Source organism: Thamnophis sirtalis, unplaced genomic scaffold (assembly GCF_051295495.1).
Source record: "Thamnophis sirtalis isolate CommonGarterSnake01/CBP01778 unplaced genomic scaffold, rThaSir2_p1.2 scaffold_3, whole genome shotgun sequence".
Lineage (NCBI taxonomy): Eukaryota > Metazoa > Chordata > Lepidosauria > Squamata > Natricidae > Thamnophis > Thamnophis sirtalis.
This window is the reverse complement of record NW_028261383.1, coordinates 26,494,730-26,505,478: the sequence shown is the minus strand read 5'-3', so window position 1 is coordinate 26,505,478 and position 10,749 is coordinate 26,494,730. Positions and strand designations below refer to the sequence as shown.

Here is a 10,749-nt window from a genome sequence, read left to right as displayed (position 1 = left end):
GTTGGAGACTTTAAGGACGAATAGAATAGAATTCTTTATCTTTTGAGATGCAGTCATTGGTGTATAGAAAGAAGAGAAGTGGAGAGAGTACACAACCGTATCAAATTCACTTCTGAAATAAAAGATTTCTGGCTAAGAATTCAAGGCACGTAAGGTAATACCCACCACAGTAACTCTGACAAATATTTTAAAGAAAAACTTCTGCTTTATTAAAAGAACCAACATTTTGTAGTAATAACAAGCTTTGTAGTTGCTTCAAAGTTTTCTCAGTGGAAAATGATGAAAAATCATGAAAAGAGAAGGAGGGGATGATGGAATTGGGCCTGATGGTAAAAACCAAACAGAACTGTACTGGCAGCACCCTTAAATATATTTCCAGCATTTTGCAGTTGGTTTATAGCCAGCCCACTTTCTGATGGAAGACACATATTTTAAAGATTGTATTAAGCCAAGCTTATTAGGGAAAAATGCAGTAGTGTAGTTTTACTATGATTTGGGTTCTTGTTTATGCAAGATTGAGTTGTGGTTTATTAAATTCACTCCTCTTACATTCATGGGATGCCTTGATTAAAATCTAACTATGGCCATCTAATCAGATGGGCATAGTTCACACAAGTCACATATCATATAATTCATCTATTGTACTTCATCATGAGTGAATTCAACCAGAATTGTAATCCAGGTATGACATACCGTATTTTTCAGAGTATAAGACGCACCAAGGTTTTGAAGAGGCAGGGTTTTTTAGAGTAGGTAGGTAGACAGAGAGAGAGAGAAATACAGTAGGTAGCTAGGGAGAGAGAGGGTAGGTAGGTAAGTAGGTAGGTAGGTAGGGGGATAGAGAGAGAGAAATACAGTAGGTAGGGATAGAGAGCAGGTAGGTAGATGGAGAGAGAGAAATACAGTAGGTAGGTAGGGGGGAGAGAGGGAGAGAGAAATACAGTAGGTAGGGAGATAGAGAATAGGTAGGTAGAGGGAGAGAGAGAAATACAGTAGGTAGGGAGAGAGAGAGTAGGTAGGTAGGTAGGTAGAGGGAAAAGTAGATGTTGTTGTCCCTAGAAATGTAATTTAGTACCAATCGAGTTGAAGCAATTGCACCATATTTTTCACCAGAAGCAATTTCAGAAAGGAGAAAATACTAATTTGAAACATTCATCAACTATAACAACTTACGCCAACCTTTTCAGATTGCCGGTGCAGGATGTGTGAGAGGATGGGTTTGTGTGAAGAATAAGCGCAGTAGTGATTTTACTACCGGTTCTGTAGGCGTGACTGGATGGGTGTGTCCAAGTTGACATCACTTCTTTGCCCTAATGACAGGTGGGATTCAGTTAGTTTGCACCAGTTCCGGCGAACCGGTTAAGATTTTGTGGAGCTTGGAGAACCAGCGAATCGTGCCACGGCTGGCTCCACCCAGTCACCTCATCTCGCCCGCTCACCCACCATTGCTGCCTGCCTGCGTCCACCATTCTTGCCTGCCTTCCACCACGGCCCTGATCTCCCTGGGTGAGTGAGCCTGTAAGCAAGCCCTGATCAAGTCCCGACTCCCAGCCTAGCTGCTGCCGCCACAAGGCCCAATCAAGTCCTAACTCCCAGGCCGCCCTACCTGCTGCCGCCACTGTGCTCCCTCCCCCCCCCCCCCCCGGTCCCTGGGCTTGCATGACTTGCTTTGCCGTCAGTGCCACAGCTCCATCCCACACAGCGTTCTCAGCCTAGCTAGGTCCTTCCCCCATTGTCCCCGAGCTTGCCTAGCTTGCTTTGCTGTGGGTGCTGTGGCTCCATTCCATGCGGCGCTTACGGCCTACCTAGCTTCACACCGTCCCCGGGATTGCTTTGGCGCCGGCACCTCGGCTCCATCTCACACGATGGCCTAGCTACCTTCTCCCCCACTGTCCCTGGGCTTGCCTGGCTTACTTCGGCACCACAGCTCCATCCCAGGCAACACTCACAGCCTAGCTAGCTTTCCACCACCACCACCATCCCCGCCTGCCTTCCCTACTCCCTTCCACTCGGGCCCGCCATGCTTCCCTGCCTTCCATGCAGTCTTCCCGGTGAGTCCTATGGAAGGGAAATCAATACAATTTACAATTTTCCTTCAGCTTACCTTCCTGTGAGCGACTCCCGAGTGCCTCCAGCTCTCCTGCCTTGCTTCACGGCCCAATGCTGTTCACTGGATCAATGTGCGAGCAACTCCTGAATCTTCCTGCCTCCCACATGGCCTGCCTGCCTTCACCTAATTTTGGGTAAGTTCCTCTTTTTTTTAAATTTAGAATAAAAAATTCAATATCTACATGTTGTGTTGCTTGGGTTAGGGTTAGGGTTAAGCGGCACGAACGAGCGGCCTGCCTCCCAGACAACATGGGAAATGGTGCAGGCGAAGGAAAGTCCATTCACGGCTTGGCGGCAGGAGGGGGCATGGCATGATGGGGTTGTTTTGTTCCTCTTTATCTCGCGACGGCCATTCCACTCCATTTCATCACTGCAAAACTGCGCCATGGAGCTTTCCCCACCCACCACTATCCAGATACCCTCACTTCTCCCAAGCATTTCTTTGCCTACCTGATGTCCAGCTCTGTCGTGTTTCTCGCCATCATGTGCAGTGAAACGAAAGATTGTGTGGGGCTTAAAAAAAAAAATTCAAATCAATTCCAACTTCACGAGATCTTTTTCTTTTACAAGAAGTTGGAATTGTTTGGTTGAACTTTCTTTTTAGCCCCACACAAACTTTGGTTCCCCTGCACATGATTGCAAGAAACAAGACGGAGCTGTACATCAGGTAGGCAAAGAAATGCTTGGGGGATTTGGGGAAAGTGAGGGCATCACTGGGCAGTGGTGGGTGGGGAAAACTCTTCTGCCCACAAAGAGAAGAAGAGAAGGGTGAAAAGAAGAAAGGGCTGGAGGAGCTCCATCTCGCTCCACGCACCCCAATGAAAGGCAGCTGCAGCTCAGCTGCTTCCCTTCCCCGCAAAAAGGGCAATCAAGCATGGCGGGGGCCACGTTGAGGGGAGTACAGAAGGAAGGCAGGGGCAGGGGGGAAGCTAGTTAGGCCGCGACTCACAGGCTTACTTACCCAGGCAGGCAGATCAGGGCTTCTCAGTTGGTCTGCAGGCACCGCGTAGAAAGGCAACCAAGCCACAATGACTGGTCAACGCAAGCAAGGAGCCACACAGCGTGAGAAGTGACAGGGCGGGCGGGGGCAGGGCTAGCCAGAGATGGCATTTGCTGGTTCTCCGAACTACTCAAAATTTCCACCAGAACCGGTCCGAACCAGCTGAATACCACCCCTGGTGCGCGCCCATCCAGATTTATTTGTGTGAGCAACCAATGCACCCACTATTTGCACAAGTGGGGCTGCGAGTGGCCACTGCTCGTGTGAATAGGGCTGCGAGCACTGGCGCCCAGTGCTTCCTTGAGTCTAACGGCTTGCGCACTGGCAAGCGCTCACACGGCCCAGTTGCAAATAGGCCATGGCCTGGTAGTAGTCCACAGGTTGGGGACCCCTGAACTATAATTTAAAGGGGAAAACGGTTCAGAAGAAAACTAGTTTTCATAGCAGGTAGTCCTTGACTTACGACCACAGTTGAGCCCAAACTTTCTATTGCTAAGTGAGACATTGGTTAACTGAGTTTGCCTCATTTTATGACAACAGGAAGTTAAGTTAGTAACATGGATTCCCCATTGTCAGTCAGAAGATCACAAAAGGTGGATTGCACGATCTTGGGACACCGTCATAAATATGAGTCAGTTTGTCAAGCACCTCAAATTTTGATGAGGTGACCATGGGGATGTTTCGGTGGTCATAAGTGTGAAAAAACGGTCATAAGTAAGTTTTTTTTCAGTGCCATTGTAACTCTGAATGGTTACTAAATGAACTCTTGTAAGTTGAGGACTACCTATACTTACCTTGCCCTGCTTTGTGGTATGTACTCTGGATCTAAATAACTTTGAAAGCCAAATTGTGTTTTTTTCATTCTTGTTTTGTCTTTAAGGGTGTAGGAACAGAGAAGTGAGAAGACTTGAGACTCTGTAAAAAGTTCGGACAGAAGGTGAGTGAGAGCTGAACATGACTAAAACCCCAGGGAAGGTGATTGCAAGACTTGAACATTGCAAGAGAAAAGGAAGCGCTTCTTCGCATAATACAGGTAGTCCTCAACTTATGACCACAATTGAGCCCAAGATGTTTATTGTCAAGTGAGAAATTTGTTAAATATGTTTTGCCCCATCTTACAACTTTTCTCACCACCTTTCTTAAGTGAACCACTGCAGTTCTTAAATTAGTAACACGGTTGTTAAGCGGAGCTGGTTTCCCCACTGACTTTGCTTGCCCGAAGGTCGCAAAAGTAGTTCACATGACTACGGGATACTGCAACCGTCACAAATGTGACTCAGTTCTCAACCATCCCAAATTAGGGGACTGGAGACAATCATATGAAGAACGGTTGCAGGAACTGGGTATATTTAGTTTAAGAAAAAGAAGGACTAGGGGAGACATGATAGCAGTCTTCCAATATCTCAGGAGCTGCCACAAAGAGGGAGTCAAACTACTCTCCAAGGCACCTGAGGGTAGAACAAGAAGCAATGGGTGGAAACTAATCAAGGAGAGAAGCAACTTGGAACTGAGGAGAAATTTCCTAACATTTAGAACAGTTAAACAGTGAAAGTCCAATTGCCGCGGGGGGGGGGGGGGGGCACACAGAACCATAACCTGGATGACTGAGAATCTCCATAGGCATAAGATAAGATGAAAAATAAAAATATTTTCCCCATGCTAGCTAGGGAATTCTGGCAATTGAAGTCTGCACATCTTATACAATACAATACAATAGCAGAGTTGGAAGGGACCTTGGAGGTCTACTAGTCCAGCCCCCTGCCTAGGCAGGAAACCCTATACTGTTTCAGACAAACGGCTATCCAACATCTTCTTAAAGACTTCCAATGTTGGGGCATTCACAACTTCTGGAGGCAAGCTGTTCCACTGATTAATTGTTCTAACTGTCAGGAAATTTCTCCTCAGTTCTAAGTTGCTTCTCTCCTTGATTAGTTTCCACCCATTGCTTCTTGTTCTACCCTCAGGTGCTTTGGAGAATAGTTTGACTCCCTCTTCTTTGTGGCAACCCCTGAGATACTGGAAGACTGCTATCATGTCTCCCCTAGTCCTTCTTTTCATTAAACTAGACATACCCAGTTCCTGCAACCGTTCTTCATATGTTTTAGCCTCCAGTCCCCTAATCATCTTTGTTGCTCTTCACTGCACTCTTTCTATCTAGAGTCTCCGCATCTTTTCTACATCGTGGCGACCAGAACTGAATGCAGCATTCCAAGGCATTATAAAGTAGCATTAACACTTCACATGATCTTGATTCTGTCCCTCTGTTTATGCAGCCTAGAACTGTGTTTCCTTTTTGGGCAGCTGCTGCACACTGCTGGTTCATATTTAAATGGTTGTCCACTAGGACTTCAAGATCCCTCTCTTAAAGCAGTCAAGATTAAAAAAACACTGTTGTAAGGCATACAAAGTCACAATGCACATTGGAATAGTGTGCAGTTTGCAACCTGATTGTCTTTTTGACATTTGCCTCCTTGTGTCATCCCTTTCAGTTTTTTGTGGAGGGTATATATATATATATATATATATATATATATATATATATATATATATATATATATATATATATATATATATATATATATATATATATATATATATATATATATATATATATATATATATATATATACATACATACACACATATACATATATACATATATATATATACATATATATATATACACATACACACAGAAAGATCCTTTCATCTCACATGGATTTTTTTTCATGTCTCCTCAGGTATGCTTTGGTCCAGAAACTTTTCCCACAAACCGGACCCCTCTGTGGGTTTTCTTCCATGTGGATTCACTCGTGATTCATGAGGTTTTATCTTTGCCCAAAACGTTTCTCCCAGAGGGAGCATGTGTGATTTCTCTCCCACGCGGCTTCTTTCGCGGGATATAAAGCTCGATTTTGGCTTGAACCTTTTCCCGCAATCCCTGTATGAATACGGTTTCTCTTCCTAAGTGGATTCTTCCAAAGGTTTTTTAAGGCTGAACTTCCTACGCAGACAGAACACATGTACAGCTTTTCCTGGGTGTGGATTTTTCGGTGTAACTTGTTCTGTGCTTGAAGTTCTTCCACAGACTGAACAGGTGTAGTGTTTTTCTCCAGCATGAATTCTTTCATGGGGGGATTCATTGGCAAACATTTTCCTGCAGACAGAGCCCAAATATGGCATCGTCCCCATGTGGGTTTCTCATATATCAGAGAAGGCTGGCTTTATCGCTGCAGCTTCTCCCACAGACTGAGCATATATGCCGAGTTTTTCCAGCCTGGTCTCATTCATGGTTAGTGAGGTTGAACCTTTGCTTGAAGCTTTTCCCACAGAACATGCACGGTTAATACATTTTTCTTGTGTGTGGATATGCTTTCCTGTGAAATCAAGTTAGTTCTCTCACTCCTCCCTTTTCCACACACACGGAGCATATATAGGGTGTCTCTCCTGTAGGTTTCTTCTTGGATGCAAGATGTTTTGTGACTAAGAAGATTGCATCTTTGGTTCAAGCATTTCCCACACACTGAGCATGTGTGTAATTTTTCTCCCTTGTGGCCTCTCCTGTGGACAGCCAGATGACTTTTCCAGCTAAATCCCTTCCCACGGACCGAGCACGCATATGGTTTTTCTCCTGTATGGTTTCCCTTATGCCGTTTTTATGACGGAAGTCTTTTCTGTAAATAGGGCGTTTCCGTGGTATCAATTCTTCTGTGCTAGACCGGAGGACCAGGTAAACTTCTTGCCACAGGTGGGACAAAGGTACCTTTCCCATGTGAATTTGCTCCTGTCTAAGCATGCATGCTTGGTTAGTGAAGCATTTTGTGCACATGGACCACAAATATGGTTTTAGTCATCTGTGAGGGATCTTCCTGTGAAACAAAGGACAGCGCTCGGAGAAAAACAAACGGAGCATTGATATGGTTTTCCTCCTGTATGCATTATTTCGTGTCTGATGAGAGGTGTTTTTGTTGTGTCCTGGCCAGCAGATGGCACTGTGCAAGGCGCCTCTGATTGGCCAGGACGCGCCTGCCTCGGCGGGAGAAACCCTGCACTCCGATTGGTTCCCCGTCTGACAGCTCCCTGTATAAGTTGCACTCCCATTGGTTCCCCGTCTGACAGCTCCCTGTATAAATAGCTGTCAGACGGGGGTTTTGTTGCCTGTTGCTTGTCTTAAGTTCTGTTCGAATAAACCGTTCTAGTTGCTGTTAACCGGTCTCCTCAGTCATTTACCTCAGAACGCAAAACTGGCGACGAGGACTGGAGAACCGGATCCTTACTGCGTGCCTCCCATGGCTGCCGCTACTGTTTTTGCACCGTTTAGGCCAGAGTCTGAGGCATGGGGTGCGTTCCTGGAACGTTTTGAATGTTTTCTTCTCGACCATGACCTCACGGACCTGTCAGTTGACAGGAAACGCAGCATTTTCCTGCACTATTGTGGGGCTGAAATGTTCGCTACAGCTCAAGCTCTCTCCGCACCCTCCCCGGTCTACTCTGTGCCTTGGGACCTGCTCCTGTCTCGGCTTAAGCTCCATTACGAGCCCATGCCCTCCCATTATGCGCGACGCCAGTTCTTCCACCGCTGTGTCCAGAAAGAAGGGCAGTCCAAAGGGGTGTAGTGGTGGTGCAGACAGTCTAAAGTAGTGCGGAGTTTGCGGCCCATAAGGAGCTCTGCCAGCGAGTTGCAGAGAGGCCCATGGACCATCCAGCCATTCCAGAGACATCCGGCCCTAACAACGCCGCCTGCCGGCCCGACCAACAAACCACAACTAGCTCCGACGCCGCACAGCCCGCCTTGTTCTCGCCGGGACACATTTTGCAAACTAGCGCCATGTCCAGGGTGGGCCCTCCAGCATTGTTTGCGCAGCCAATCCAACGGAGCAGAGACACTCGCACTCCTCCGGTGGCAGCGGCCACACCCTTACTGAGATGCTCTCAGCGCGTGCGCAGACGCCCAGACTACTTCCACGAATATGCTTACGCAGTCCAGGGGAAAGGGGTGTTGTGTCCTGGCCAGCAGATGGAGCTATGCAAGTCGCCTCTGATTGGTCAGGACGCGCCTGCCTCTCGGCGGGAGAAACCCTGCACTCCGATTGGTTCCCCGTCTGACAGCTCCCTGTATAAGTTGCACTCCCATTGGTTCCCCGTCTGACAGCTCCCTGTATAAATAGCTGTCAGACGGGGGTTTTGTTGCCTGTTGCTTGTCTTAAGTTCTGTTCGAATAAACCGTTCTAGTTGCTGTTAACCGGTCTCCTCAGTCATTTACCTCAGAACGCAAAACTGGCGACAAGGACTGGAGAACCGGATCCTTACTGCGTGCCTCCCATGGCTGCCGCTACTGTTTTTGCACCGTTTAGGCCAGAGTCTGAGGCATGGGGTGCGTTCCTGGAACGTTTTGAATGTTTTCTTCTCAACCATGACCTCACGGACCTGTCAATTGACAGGAAACGCAGCATTTTCCTGCACTATTGTGGGGCTGAAATGTTCGCTACAGCTCAAGCTCTCTCCGCACCCTCCCCAGTCTACTCTGTGCCTTGGGACCTGCTCCTGTCTCGGCTTAAGCTCCATTACGAGCCCACGCCCTCCCATTATGCGCGATGCCAGTTCTTCCACCGCTGTGTCCAGAAAGAAGAGCAGTCCAAAGGGGTGTAGTGGTGGTGCAGACGGTCTAAAGTAGTGCGGAGTTTGCGGCTCATAAGGAGCTCTGCCAGCGAGTTGCAGAGAGGACCATGGACCATGGACCATCCAGCCATTCCAGAGACATCCGGCCCTAACAACGCCGCCTGCCAGCCCGACCAACAAACCACAACTAGCTCCGACACCGCACAGCCCGCCTTGTTCTCGCCAGGACACTTTTTGCAAACTAGCGCCATGTCCAGGGTGGGCCCTCCAGCATTGTTTGCGCAGCCAATCCAACGGAGCAGAGACACTTGCACTCCTGTGGCGGCAGCCACACCCTTACTGAGATGCTCTCAGCGCGTGCGCAGACACCCAGACTACTTCCACGAATATGCTTACGCAGTCCAGGGGAAAGGGGTGTTGTGTCCTGGCCAGCAGACGGAGCTATGCAAGTCGCCTCTGATTGGTCAGGACGCACCTGCCTCTCGGCAGGAGAAACCCTGCACTCCCATTGGTTCCCCGTCTGACAGCTCCCTGTATAAGTTGCACTCCCATTGGTTCTCCGTCTGACAGCTCCCTGTATAAATAGCTGTCAGACGGGGTTTTTGTTGCCTGTTGCTTGTCTTAAGTTCTGTTCGAATAAACCGTTCTAGTTGCTGTTAACCGGTCTCCTCAGTCATATACCTCAGAACGCAAAAGTTTTATGACTGAGTTTTCTTACCCCAGACTGAACAAGGGAATGGATTTTCTCCCCCACTCCTTTCATGGTTAATAAGATGGGATCTTTGACTGGAACATTTTTCACAGGTTGAAAACATATATGGTTTGTCACCTGTATGGCTGGGTTTTATGTTTAATGAGATGTAATTTTTGAAAGATTTCTTTCCACACACACAAATTAAGCATGTATAGAATGTCTCTCTTGTATGGATATTTTCCCCATGGTACAATAAATGGTATTTCCAACCAGTTGTCATCCTGTCATCTATTCTAAGTAAAAGAACCAAGGTGGCGCAGTGGTTAAATGCAGCACTGCAGGCTACTTCAGCTGACTGCAGTTCTGCAGTTCGGCTGTTCAAATCTCACCGGCTCAGGGTTGACTCAGCCTTCCATCCTTCCGAGGTGGGTAAAATGAGGACCCGGATTTTTGGGGGCAATATGCTGACTCTGTAAACCGCTTAGAGAGGGCTGAAAGCCCTATGAAGCGGTATATAAGTCTTATTGCTATAAAAGATTTGGGAAAAGCAACATGCAAATCTCAAAATACTCTGTTCTTGCAGCTTCTGTGACTTTGAAGCCCTGAAGTTTTCAGGAATGTGTACCTTTCTAAAACTGCAAACTGCACCATACGGCCTCCCTTTGAAACTGCAGCTTAGACACAGATATTTTAAAAACCCTAAAACCACCATTTAATTATGATTTCTCCATTAGCCTCTATTTTTAAAAAGTCACTTTAACAAAGTATGGTGACTGGGTTAACGCAATGGGCAAAGTTAGGCTACCCTTAAATTAAGCTGGTCACCAACTTCTCCGAAAATAAGACCTCCTTGGATAATAAGCCTAATTGGGCTTCTGAGCACATGTGCTAAAATAAGCCCTCCCCCCAAAATAATATTTAAACATGCGCAGTCGGTCGCCACCGTTTCCTCTGGTTGCTTGCCGCACAAACAATAGGTGGTGAGGAGGCAAGACTGGAAATGGAGGTGGGATATGCCTCATGCACCCCACATGCCCTTACCTGATAGCTGTTCTCGCAACCCTAGCCACTGTGCCCCTTCTGTCACGCTAATGGCTGCCACAAAAAGAACAGCATGCCCAGCATCGCACAACACATCAGCAGCCATGAGATGACCACGCTCACTGCCTCCTACAGCTGAAAAATAATAAGACCTCACTGAAAATAAGGCCAAGCACTTATTTTGGGGGTCAAAATTAGATCCTGTCTTATTTTGGGGGTAACACGGTATACTTTTTGCAGTTTTTTTAATGTACTGGTAGTCTTATGTTCTTCAACATATTGTGAT

The 10,749-nt window shown here is 47.1% G+C and overlaps 1 long non-coding RNA gene across 1 annotated transcript; it reads left to right on the top strand.

Annotated features, from left to right (window-relative positions):
* Nucleotides 1-2,104: 2,104 nt before the first annotated feature.
* LOC106553759 (uncharacterized) lies at nt 2,105-7,133 on the top strand. The gene is made up of 3 exons (XR_001313881.2): nt 2,105-2,243; nt 3,990-4,142; nt 5,851-7,133. It is a non-coding gene; the product is annotated as an uncharacterized LOC106553759 (long non-coding RNA).
* The last annotated feature ends 3,616 nt before the right edge of the window (nt 7,134-10,749 follow it).